The following is a 13,142-nucleotide window of genomic DNA, read 5'->3' on the forward strand; positions in this document are numbered from 1 at the left end:
GGTGGCTGAACGAAGCTGCTGTTGGCTGCATAGGGGACTGTACAGGTATTTAATTCTGTATTCAGTTCAGCTCAGTTCAGTTGCTCAGATGTGTCCAACTCTTTGCGACCCCATGAATCACAGCACACCAGGCCTCCCTGTCCATCACCAACTCCCGGAGTTCACTCAAACCCATGTCCATCGAGTCGGTGATGCCATCCAGCCATCTTATCCTCTGCCATCCCCTTCTCCTCCTGCCCCCAATCCCTCCCAGCATCAGGGTCTTTTCCAACGAGTCAACTCTTCGCATGAGGTGGCCAAAGTATTGGAGTTTCAGCTTCAGCATCATTCCTTCCAGTGAACACCTAGGACTGATCTCCTAGGTTGGATCTCCTTGCAGTCCAAGGGACTCTCAAGAGTCTTCTCCAGCACCACAGTTCAAAAGCATCAATTCTTCGGCGCTCAGCTTTCTTCACAGTCCAACTCTCACATCCATACATGACCACTGGAAAAACCATAGCCTTGACTAGATGGACCTTTGTTGGCAAAGTAATATTTCTGCTTTTCAATATGCTATCTAGGTTGGTCATAACTTTCCTTCCAAGGAGTAAGCGTCTTTTAATTTCATGGCTGCAATCACCATCTGCAGTGATTTTGGAGTCCCAAAAAATAAAGTCTGACATTACTTCCAACTGTTTCCCCATCTATTTGCCATCAAGTGATGGGACCAGATGCCATGATCTTCATCTTCTGAATGTTGAGCTTTAAGCCAAATTTTTCACTCTGCTCTTTCACTTTCATCAAGAGGCTTTTTAGTTCCTCTTCACTTTCTGCCCTAAGGGTGGTGTCATCTGCATATCTGAGGTTATTGATATTTCTCCTGGCAATCTTGATTCCAGCTTGTGCTTCTTCCAGTCCAGCGTTTCTCATGATGTACTCTGCATAGAAGTTAAATAAGCAGGGTGACAATATACAGCCTTGACATACTCCTTTTCCTATTTGCAACCAGTCTGTTGTTCCATGTCCAGTTCTAACTGTTGCTTCCTGACCTGCCTATAGGTTTCTCAAGAGGCAGGTCAGGTGGTTTGGTATTCCCATCTCTTTCGGAATTTTCCACAGTTTATTGTGATTCACACAGTCAAAGGCTTTGGCGTAGTCAATAAAGCTGTGTTAATTATTGTCATTTAGAACAAGTCAAATGAAGCAAGGTCTCTTTGTAAGGTGAAACAGGATGACTCCCACGCTTAGCTGCACATCCAGACTTGGTGACCTGGGCAATGTAACCTAATGGAAAAAGTATGTGATTTGAATGTGAGCCCTATAGACCTTTGTTTGGGTTTCAGCTCCACAACCTGTGAGCTGTATGATTTGGGGTTGTATGGTATCTCCCCCAAATTCATGTCTGTTCAGACACTCAGAACGTGACCTTACTTGGAAATAGGGTCTTTGTAAAGTTAATTAGGCAATTAAGCTGAGGTCATTCTGGATTAGAATTGGCCTTAAATTCAATGACTGGTGTCCTCATTAGAGGAGGAGAGGACACAAGGAAAACACCAAGTGAAGACAAAAGCAGAGACTGGAATGCTGCACCTGTGAGCCAAGGAACACCAAGGACTGCTGGCAATCACAGAAGGTAGGAGACAGGCCGTGAACTGATTCTCCCTCAAAACCTCCAGAAGGAACCGACCGTGGCCATACCCTGACTTCAGACTTAAGGCCTCCAGAACTGTGAGAGTACCTTTCTGTTGTTTTAAGCCATCTAGTTTGTGGTACTTTGTTATGGATGTTCTAGGAAACAAATACACTTTCAAATCTTAACTTTCTTAGTTGTAAAATGGGGATGATGATATTTACCTCTGAGAGTTTTAGTGGGTATTCAATGAACCAGAATCAAATTAAGAAGAGATCTGTCCTTTGTAAAGTGCTCTACAAGTGTTTGCAAATTTAAATACCGATTTTCTAGGACAGTGAAATATCTCTAGCAGTTACCAAGCATTAATTATGTGCAAAGGAAAGCTTGAGGCACCTTATGCTTGCTATCTCACAGGAGAACTGGCCATACATAGCTGACTAATCTCTTGCCTTCTTGGCATTTGAAACTTAATGGCAACAAAATTTTATAGATATGTACTTACTGGGGGGAAAATAATGAGCGTTCTGACCAAAATGGAATGGTTAATACATTTGTGCTCCCTGGCAGTGTTTTTCCTTTAGGCGGAATCATTTCTTTTTCCCCACAGATAAGCAAAATTGTTATGTTATGGTTTAATGGGTAAAATACATACATCAGTTAAAATAAAAATCTAAGTGGGTGTTTGAATTCCTGCTTGGCTCCTCAATTACTACTCACTTTTTCCTAGTAGAAGCACACCTTCTCATTCCTTTCCAATCTGGGTTAGACGGTGGTAAAGGAACACCATGTACCATGTAATGAGTGTCATCTACAGTTCCAGGAGAAAATGTATGTGTAAAACTATTTAGCTCAGTTCATTTTCAGATGATTGGGTAAATATTTGCTAATTTGTGTTCATGGCTCTCCTGAGAGAACTATGAGTTGTGTTCTTTTGTAACACAGAAGCTGAAATGAGCAGTTCAGTGATTTACCAAGTGAATAAAAGGATTGCTGCTGGAGCCAGACTCCTGGAATTTTAAGATTCTACTTGCTGATGAACCCCTGTCCCTCCCCCCAATCAAGTTGCAAATATTCAAAGAATTTTTATAGATTTACATTCCATCATTTATTGAAAAGTCTTTTGCTCTCTTTTGAGTCTCCTAGTTTTTTTCTATTGCCTTACCTCTAGAAATACAATGGTAAATATAATGGGTGTTGCCACCTGCCTTCATTGTGCTGTGTCTAATAGAGAATATAGGCAATTACCACATAGTGATAATTTTCCAGAGCTCAAGATCAGCTAGACTAGGTCACTTGCAGCAAGATGTACAGAAATGAGTAGACTGAAACATCCTGGTGCTAGACTTGTCAACTGGTGTGGTACAAGGGTTTGGGAAAATTATAAAGCTTTGGGTGCAAATAGGAGCTCAATCTGATGAACAAATGATGTTAACAAGATTTTCAGTTATTGTTAAGCAGTTGTAGCATTATATCACAATAGGCCAAATGTAATGATAGTTGCTTTGGGGTGGGCCAAGTTCAAACATCTGGACAGTTGTCATGAGAGTAATGGGTTCAGCCTCTCGCCTATTGTTATTTAGTTGCTAAGTCATGTCTCTCTCTTTGCAGTCCCCTGGACTGTAGCCCACCAGACTCCCCCTTCAGCCCATGAAAGGGGAACAGAAAAAAGTTAAGGTCAGCAAATGGACAGGTGACATTGGAATTATGAGGTAGATTAGCAGAAAAAGATCCCTGTTGTGAGAAAAAGAAAAGGCAAAAAAGTGACCACAGCTTGGGAACTGGGCTAGGGGCTGAAATAAGGAATGGGCCGCTAACAAGAAGAACAGGGACTGGGGCCAATTGAGTATATTGTTTCAAAATATGGTGAGACAAAATTCTGAAAGTAAACAAGGACTGAAAACGAGCCTGCCAGTGTGAAATATAGCACTAGCCTCATCTGTAGGGTGGATGAAGTTTAGAAACAGGCTGGACCTTAGTTTCCTGAAAAAAAAAAAAAGTGAATTTTGTTGTTGTTGTTGTTGTTAGAAACCACCTCTCACAAAGGATTAAGTGTACATGAAGGGTAACAAAAGTTACCTTTGCTAGTTATTGAATGTATGACCTTGACTTACTTGGGGGGGGGGGTGGATTCTTTCTTGCCCTAACTTCTCTGTCTATAAAATAAAAGTATAGCTCTATAGTTATATAGAAGCTATGAATATGGGAGCTCTATAGTTATCCATGAAGTATGAAGTATGGGAGCCAAGTGATGAAGGAGAGCTAGTTTTTAATTACCTTCTCAGCTGCAGCATGAACACAAACCATCACAGGTCTAACATCAAATCTGTTCTTATCTGACCCTCAGTTCATTTTTGCAGAAGCAGTATTTGGCTTTCTTGAAATTGTCGCTATCCCTTTTCTATGCCACAAGGCACTTCTGAAACCTATTTAGTAACATCTACCTAGCATTTCGAATTCTTTAAAGAGTCTTCATAGATAAGTATAGATCAAGTTGTCATGGAGATTGGGTGATTTCTACTGCCAGGAGGGACAATGGGGCAACTTCCTTGGAGTTCATCTTAGAGGAAGTAAATAAACTTACTCTATGCAGTGGGTTATTTAGGGACAGGGGGATAGTCCTAAGGTTCACATGTTACCTGGTTTTAAAGAAAGATTATTTACTACTCATTAAGTAATTTTTTTTTTGTTAGAAGAATAATTTACAAATGCTTTCTAGGTACTAAGCCTTCATGATCATGGAAGTCTGTTTTTATCCTAGGTTCACAGAAAATTAAAATTGAAAGGACTGTTCAAAATTCTCTAGTTTATGTGTAGGGAAACTATATCCCAGAGAGGAAATGACTTGCTCACGATCACATAGAAAATTCATGGCAGACAATCCCAATATCTGATTCTTAGCTCTGTGTTCAAGAAGGTGAATGTTAAAGTGTTAGTTGCTCAGTCGTGTCCAACTCTTTGTGACCCCATGGACTATAGCCCGCCAGGCTCTTCTGTCCATGGAATTCTCCAGGCAAGAATACTGGAGTAGGTTGCCATGTCCTTCTCCAGGGGATCTTCCCAACCCAGAGACCAAACCCAGGTCTCCCGCATTGCAGGCAGATTGTTTACCATTTGAGCTACCCAGGAAGCCCCTGTGTTCAAAAGCCAGTAAAATATCCTCTATACCTACCAAAATGGCAAAAATTAAAAAATAACAACAATGCCAAGTGGTAGCAAAGATGTGGAAAAATTGATTCATTCATTTATTGGCTGGTGGTAATAAAAAGTTGTACAGTCACTCTGGAGGAGAGTTTGGCAGCTTTTTAAATAAGACTAAACATTGAACCATATACCTTGCAATTACATTCTTAAGTTTTATACCAGAGAAAGGAAACCTATGTTCATTCAAAAATCTGTACATAATTGCTTTTAGCAGTTTTATCTGTAATAGCCAAAAACTGGAAATAGCTCAGATGTCCTTTAACAGGTGAATGACTCAACCAAATGTGGTACGTTCATACTATGAAATACTACTCAGATATAAAAAAGAGCAAACTATTGGTAAATGCAAAAATCTGGGTGGATTTCCATGGAATAAGGCTGAGTGAAAAAAAATTCATTTATATAACATTTTAGAAGTGAACAGGTTGGTGATTTCTAGGGTTAAAGATGGAGTGGTATGGTGGGTGGAAGGAAGGTGGGTATGGTTATAAAAGGGCAATGTGAGAGATTCTTATAGTGATATCACTATTGAGTATTTTGATTGTTGTGGAGGACACATGAAACTATGTATGTTATAAAATTATGTACAACTAAACACACACACAAGTACAACTCAGACTTAGGAGATCAGTGGGTTACATAAATATCAATATTCTAGGTTTGATATTATAATAGTTTTAAAAAATGTTACCATTGGAGAAAATTGGTTAAAATGTACATGGGAACTTTCTGTATTACTTCTTATAATTGCATGTGATTTTACAATTGTCACACACAAATTTCAACTGAATAAATTAGAAATCAAGTTAAAATAAGCAAGTTAAAACTGTTAGTACTCTTTTAATCAAACTGAACAAAAGGGTTTTCTAATGTTACTCCAATGCTAGTGATGATAGAATAGATACTTTTCTATACTGTACTTCTGAGTATGAATTGCTATACTTTTGAAAGTAACTTTACATATTAAAATATTTTGACCCTATAATTTGATATCTATGAAATTGTCCTAAGAAAATATTCAGAAATATGAATTTATTTTTGTTGTTCAGTCACCCAGTCGTGTCTGACTCTTTGCAACCCTATGAACTGCAGCATGCCAGGCCTCCCTGTCCTTCATCATTTCCCTAAGTTTGCCGAAGTTCAGGTCCAATGCCTTGGTGATGCCATTTGGCCATCTTATCCTCTGACACCCTCTTCTCCTTCTGCCCTCAATCTTACCAAGCATCAGGGACTTTTCCAATGAATCAGCTGTTTGCATCATGTGACCAAAATACTAGAGCTTCAGCTTTAGCATCAGTCCTTCCAATGAGTATTCAGGGTTGACTGGCTTGATTCCCTTGCTGTCCAGGAGTTGAAGGCATCAATTCTTTGCCTCTCTGCCTTCTTTAGGGTTCAGCTCTCACAATTGTACATGACCACTGGGAAGACCATAGCCTTGACTATACAGTCCTTTGTCAGCAGAGTGATGTCTCTGCTTTTCAACACACGGTAGGTTTGTCACTATCCGCAGTGATTTTAGAGCCCAAGAAGAGGAAATCTGTCACTGTTTAACCTTTGTCCCTTCTACTGGCCAGGAAGTAATGGGGATAGATGCCAAGATTGTGGGTTTTTTAATATTTAGTTTTAAGTGATTTATTAACTCTCCTCCTTCACCCTCATCAAGAGGTTCTTTAGTTCCTCTTCACTTTCCACCATCAGAGTGGTATCATCTGCATATCTGAGTTTGTTGATGTTTCTCCCACCTATCTTGATTCCAGCTTGAGACTCATCCAGCCTGGCATTTCTCATGATGTCCTCAGCATATAAGTTAAATAAACAGGGTGAAAACAGACAGTCCTGTCACACTCCTTTCTCAATTGTGAACCAATCATTTATTCCATACAGGGTTCTAACTGTTGCTTCTTGACCCACGTACAGGTTTCTCAGGAGACAGGTAAGATGGTCTGGTATTCCCATCTTTTTAAGAGCTTTCCACAGTTTGTTATGATCCACACAGTCAAAGGCTTTAGCAGAGTTGATGAAACAGAGGTAGATGTTTTTATGGAACTCTCTTGCTTTCTTTATGATTCAGTGAATGTTAGCAATTTGATCTCTGGTTCCTCTGCCTTTGTATTTATATATACATATTTTTTCTATAGTGTATAGTATAGTATTGTGATAGCAATGAAGCTAAAAATAGCCCAAATAATAAGCCTTTTTACATCCTTCATTAAAATTGTATTCCCCCAAAATATGTAATAATTGGAAAAACTGTCACATAATATCAAATAAAAAAGATAATATGTTGTTCTTTGTATCATAAACTCCATATCTACATAAATACCTGATCCTATACTTAGTAACTGTGTGATCTCTGGTAAATTGTTAATCTTCTTTGTGAAAGTCCTATCTGTGCAATGTGGATATAATAGTACCTATTCATTTTTTTTTTTTTAATGGCTAAAGCTCTTCTAAGAGTATACTAGCACATACATTTTAGTTGATATTAAATAGTTTTATCTGGATAATAGTAATACTACTCATCTTTATACTCTTCTGCATTTTAAAACTCTTCGACAATGATCATGGATATTTTCTATTTAAATGTTTTTAATTTACATAAAATCTCTGAAGTGAAGTGAAAGTTGCTCAGTCGTTTCCAACTCTTTATGTCGCCATGGACTGTAGCCTGCCATACTCTTCTGTCCATGAAATTCTTAAGGCAAGAATACTGGAGTGGGTAGCCTTTCCCTTTTTCAGGGGATCTTCCCAACCCAGGGACTGAACCTAGGTTTCCTACATTGTGGGCAGATTCTTTACCATCTGAGCCATCAGGGAAGTTAAAATGTCTGACTTGAACTTAACTCTAATCATGACTAATTTCTAATAATGCTCAGTTCACAAGCAGAATGCACACAACTAGTCCATTTCTGGGACAGATGGACTTCACAAAGTTATATCCAATTGCAAATTCCCTTAGAGATTCTTTGAACTGAGTAATTAATTTTTAAATTTTAACTATGACCAATTTTAAGGGTTATAGTTAAGGAATATGATTTGATCTTGAACAGAAATAAAGAAATGAGAAATATTTACTATTCATTTTGGCAGTAGGTAATTAATTAACTTCTTGGGAAATTAATCATTGATGCAAGCATGAAATAACATATGCTAGTTACTCATAAAAGATTGATGTGATATACTGGCGGTTAGAATTGAGAACTCTAATCATTTATTCCTTCTCCCAGCAGCTGAGGTGGGGGAGGGTGCCCCTCAGCGTGGCAGGAGTGGAGGGTGTCTATGCGGCCAGGTGGCCCAGCTGCGGTTCCTCCTTGTGTCTCACTGAGTGACTGCTGACAAGGCATTGCAGTTCCTGGGCTGCGGTGCCTTCCTGGGGAAGATGAATGAACTGATGGAGGGGCTGATGGCAGGCCCCTCCCCTCTCAAAGATTGGAGGAGTCTCCACCTCAGTTTCCCCATCTGGACAACAGAGGGCTCTGCCTGTCCCCCATTGATATCATTGTGGAATCCCAGCTGGGGTCCCCTATTCAGTGCTGACCACCCCCCACGCGCACACAGCATCTGCTCCTCCAACCACACCTCTCCTCCTGCTCCCCCATCCACAGCCCTTGACCCTGGCCAGCCTCTCCCCACACAGGCCATCAGATGGGCTCCTGAGACCCTCCCCCCTGGCAAAAGTCTGCAGCTTATTCTGCTGGGGGTGGAGTGCAGGAGTGTGTACCCTAGACCTTGGACTGGCAAATAAAAGTCTGGGGTGGGGGGTCAGTGTGCCTCAGTTTCCTCCCCAACAACAATTGAATTTTTATGTCTGAAAACTGAGAGGACTTTCCTTGTGGCTCAGACAGTAAAGAATCCGCCTGCAATGCAGGAAATGTGGGTTTGATCCCTGTGTCAGGAATATCCCCTGGAGAAGGAAATGGCAACCCACTCTAATACTCTTGCCTGGAGAATCCCTTGGACAGAGGAGCCTGGTGGGCTACAGTCCATGGGGTCATAGAGTTGGACACAACTGAGCGACTGACACACACAATCATTTACTGGGTCATGTTCTGAAGATGTAAATAAGTAAATGAATGTAATCATTTACTTATTCTCAGAGAACTTTAATTTGCCTTAAAAATGTAGTGCTTGTGGCAGCCATAGAAAATTTTATAAACCTGACTCATTGCAACCATGTCAGAGAAAATGGTGATTCTGGGAAAGAAGACTATATGAATGCACATAAAACAGTAGACTAGTTTATTGATCTAATCTAATCTATCTAATCTCATCCACCAAGCTATCCATCAACCTATCAATCTTTCTCCCTTTAAACATAATATCCTATGAAAAACTGCAGCTCATGACATTAGATTTTTAAAGCTTAGAAACATGTAATAGTTAATAAATGCCCATTATTTACTCTCATTTTTGTTCATTCTCCCTTTCTCTTTTAATGTTTTATTTTCAATATTTTATAACTTAAATACTTATTAGAATAATCTAGATGCCTACACATGTTAACAAAGTGCTTGCAAAATTCAGCTTTTAAAAAGAATATGTTTTCAGAGAATAGAGATTGTTTACTTTCTATATTTATTCAAGCTCCAAGAAAGGCATAGAATCTGTATTCGTCTATGAAGATGATTCATGATAATCACTAATGCTTCTTATCACTTTTTAAGAAGATATTAAAAGAAACTGAATTCATTAGCATACCATTTTTATTTCTAATATACAGCATTTTTTTTATTTCAAAGAAAATTCAAATGGTTTGTAAGCATTTGCAAATATGCTCAAACTCACAGTAAGAAAAAAGCAAGTTGAAAATTTAAAATTAAACACTTGTATACCACTTTTAAACTCTCAAATGTAAAAAGATAAGAAGGTTGTATAACACTCTATTGACCGAACTGCAGGGGGAACAAACATCATATAAAGCTGGTATGAGAATAAATTGATAGAAACTTTATTGGGGGCAATTTGGCAATATCAGTTAAAATTACAAATACACATATCTTAATCCAGCAATTCTATTTCTAGGACTTTATCACAGATATACTTAGATGTGTGAAAGATGAATATACTAAATAATTCATCACAGCATCATCTGTAAGGACAAAAGATTGGATAAACAGTTAAATGATTTTATATACTTAAAATGAAAAGACAGTCAATCGTAGAGGAAATCAACCCTGAATATTCACTGGAAGGACTGATGCTGAAGCTGAAGCCCTCATACCTTGGCCACCTGATGCAAAGAGCTGACTCACTGGAAGAGACCCTGATGATGGTGAAGATTGAAGGCAAAAGGGGAAAAGGGCAGCAGAGGATGAGATGGTTATATAACATCACCGACTTAATGGACATGAATTTGAGCAAACCCCAGGAGGTAGTGAAGGACAAGGAAGGCTGCCATGCTGCAGTCCGTGGAGTCAAAAAGAGTTGGACACAACTTAGTGAGTGAACAACACACACTTAAAGTGGAATCCTATGTACCTGAAACACAGGAGAGCATTTTATCTGCGATGTGAACTAACCTCTAAGCTATCTTGTTAAGTAGACCAAGAAGAAGTACAGGACTGTGAGAGTAGTCTGCTACCTATTATCTTTTTACTAATAGATTCATAAAACATCTCTGGAGAAATACATTAACACATAACAAAATGGTTTTCCCATAGGAGGGTAGTCTTGGCTGGAGAAAAGGGGGTGGATACTTTTAAAAAGGTCTCTTGTTCCTTTTGAATTTTAAACTGTGTGAATATATCAACTTAATCATAAAATAACCATATAATGATAATAAATTTATATATATTATTTATAATTGATGGAACTGCCCAAAACCAGTTTTTTCCTGTTATAGAGATTTTTTTTTCCAATATCCCCTTTAAAAAAGAAAGTGGCCTATAATTATTTTGTAATGGAAACATGATTTTTGCTATCCAATGATTTTTTTTAAAGAGAAAAATTGAGATATACTATATTGGAATCAGTTTATTGGTTCTATTCATAGGTGGAAAAAGTATGAACACTCAAATAAATGAAGCCCTCCCTTCTTCGTCCCTTTCCCTCCTCCTCTTTAAAAATTCCTATTCTGTAATTGTTTAGTTTTTCTGTAACACTAGGGCAGAGGGACGATTTTCAACATATACTCACCAAAATATGGGTACACGGATGGTCCATGTGAATTAAATATTTATTTAAATTATAAATAAATTATAAATATATAAATATTCATTTAAATTAATTTGTTTCCATGCTCATCCTAATATAGACAAGTCTAAGCTCTCTTGGTGCATATATCAGCCACATTGTAGTAGGGATTTTATTAATTCTTGATTTAGTTTAATATGAGAACTTCTTTTTAAAATAGAGAGTATTCTGCATTTGACAAGGGGGCACATGTCCTCCACTGAACAATGCGTGTCCTATATATATGAACAATGCAAAGAAATAAAGGAAAACAATAGAATGGGAAAGACTAGCGATCTCTTCAAGAAAATTAGAGATACCAAGGGAATATTTTGTGCACAGATGTGCACAATTAAGGACACAAATGGTATGGACCTATCAGAAGCAGAAGATATTAAGAAGAGGTGGCCAGAAAACACAGAAGAACTACACAAAAAAAGATCTTAATGTCCTATATATATTTCTATAAAGATCATCAGTGCATTCCACTAATTTTTGCTATCAACTCAAGAGAAGATATGGAAAAAAGGAACTTAAACCACTTAGCCTGAAATACCATTCTGATCCAACTCAAAATATAGTGTGTTTTCATATTTAATAAAACCTCCTATCTAAGGCTATGATAACCCAATCTTTAAAACCGATTATACACTGTTGAACATGTTTTCCAAAGTCCATAAAATAATTACATTTTCAAACACTTGGCAACTAGTCATGATTTTTCTCAGCCTTTCGTAAGTGATCGTCAAAGGGTCTGATGTGCCTTGAAAAACCTCAGAGCTAATGACAGTCGGGAGGGAGACAGGGTTATCAGGCATCACTTCCTTTCTCTAGTGTTCTTGCAGCTCCCTGTGTCAGGCTGGGTCTGCTCCAAGTGTGACCCATTTATGTTCCACATACCTAACGAAGCCAGCCTCTACCCTGGGCAAACACAGGAAAGAACACAATGGAGGTCTGGCTTCCCACGTTCGTAAGGAATCAGGCTTTTCTCTCTGAAACACCAAGGCATCTGGATTCAAAGAAACAAACAGTACAAAACATATACCAGTCCCCTTTGCACAAAAGGCCAACAATAATTTTAGCTCATTATGTTTAAAAGAAACTTTGAAGGGATTAATTTGACCTTGTAACATCATATCCAAATCAGGATTAATAGCACCTGACACTCTATTCAGCTACTAGGTATCAGAATGTAACTTGAGCAAACATTTTAATCCTCCCTGATCAGATCTTTGATCCAGAGCTATTAGCAAAAACTGCATTTGATTTGTTGAAATCGTTTCTTTTCTTTCGTCTTCACAGTAAAAAAAAGATAATACCTCCTTCTGTCCTCTCCTCAGTCAGGACTTCCTTGGTTCTTGCCTTGTTATCTGTACTTGTTCTCAAGTCTCTTCTGTCTGTTGGAATGTGAAGAAGCTAGGGGCAAGGATGACGTTATTTCTCTCTTTATATCCTATAGCTCTAGCAGGGGACTTGGCACACAGGTGTTACGTAGTTCATGTTCATTTGGTGAGTTGAATTATGAGTGATGCTTTGATTATGTAAATGAAAACTGCTAGAGAGGAAAGGTGGGAGGGGATAGATTGGTTGTATTTCTCATATATTAAATATATATTACAAGCATCACAATCTAGCCAGACACTTGGTCACCCCTTTGTGTCTGTAAGAGAGGATGATACTAACTTGATCACCTGCCAGTCTTTTAGGTTGACTGGGCAGGCTGCCCAAAGAAACGGTGTGTGTCTGGGTCTTCACTTGGTAGAGAAGAGTGTTAACCTGCTTACTTCCGGGCATGGGGTATTTCACAGTTTACAAAGTGCATCTAAGCTTGTTCATTATCATGTTTGAGTTTCAAAACAATATGAGTATGATTTCCCTATTTTATACTTAAGTAAACTGTGCTTCAGAGCAATTAAATGACTTTCCCAGGTTCTCCTAGTTAGTAAAGGTTGGAACTAACAAGACTGGCCACTGGATCTGTTATTCTAGAGAAAAGGAAAGAATGGCATTTCAGAAGTGCTCAGAGACCTTCAAATTCTACATATGTCCTCTCTTAGTGGTGATTTCTGCTCCCTCTTCTCTCTCATTACCATTTCCCTGAGACTGTTTTGCATCCTTTGGGTGTCTTAGGGTAGAAGGAGAACTGAAAACCTCTGCC

The 13,142-nt window shown here is 38.5% G+C and overlaps 1 protein-coding gene and 1 long non-coding RNA gene across 4 annotated transcripts in view; one reads left to right on the top strand and one right to left on the bottom strand.

Annotated features, from left to right (window-relative positions):
- The window catches only part of FGF12 (fibroblast growth factor 12), a 650,917-nt gene that overhangs the window by 131,385 nt on the left and 506,390 nt on the right, over window positions 1–13,142 (top strand). The gene's annotated exons all lie outside the window — the stretch shown is intronic.
- Window positions 9,546–12,402, bottom strand: LOC129643717 (uncharacterized). The gene is made up of 3 exons (XR_008710451.1): window positions 12,304–12,402; window positions 11,885–11,993; window positions 9,546–9,902 (listed from the first exon to the last, which is right to left on the bottom strand). It is a non-coding gene; the product is annotated as an uncharacterized LOC129643717 (long non-coding RNA).

Source organism: Bubalus kerabau, chromosome 2, assembly GCF_029407905.1.
Source record: "Bubalus kerabau isolate K-KA32 ecotype Philippines breed swamp buffalo chromosome 2, PCC_UOA_SB_1v2, whole genome shotgun sequence".
NCBI classification, from domain to species: Eukaryota; Metazoa; Chordata; class Mammalia; order Artiodactyla; family Bovidae; genus Bubalus; species Bubalus kerabau.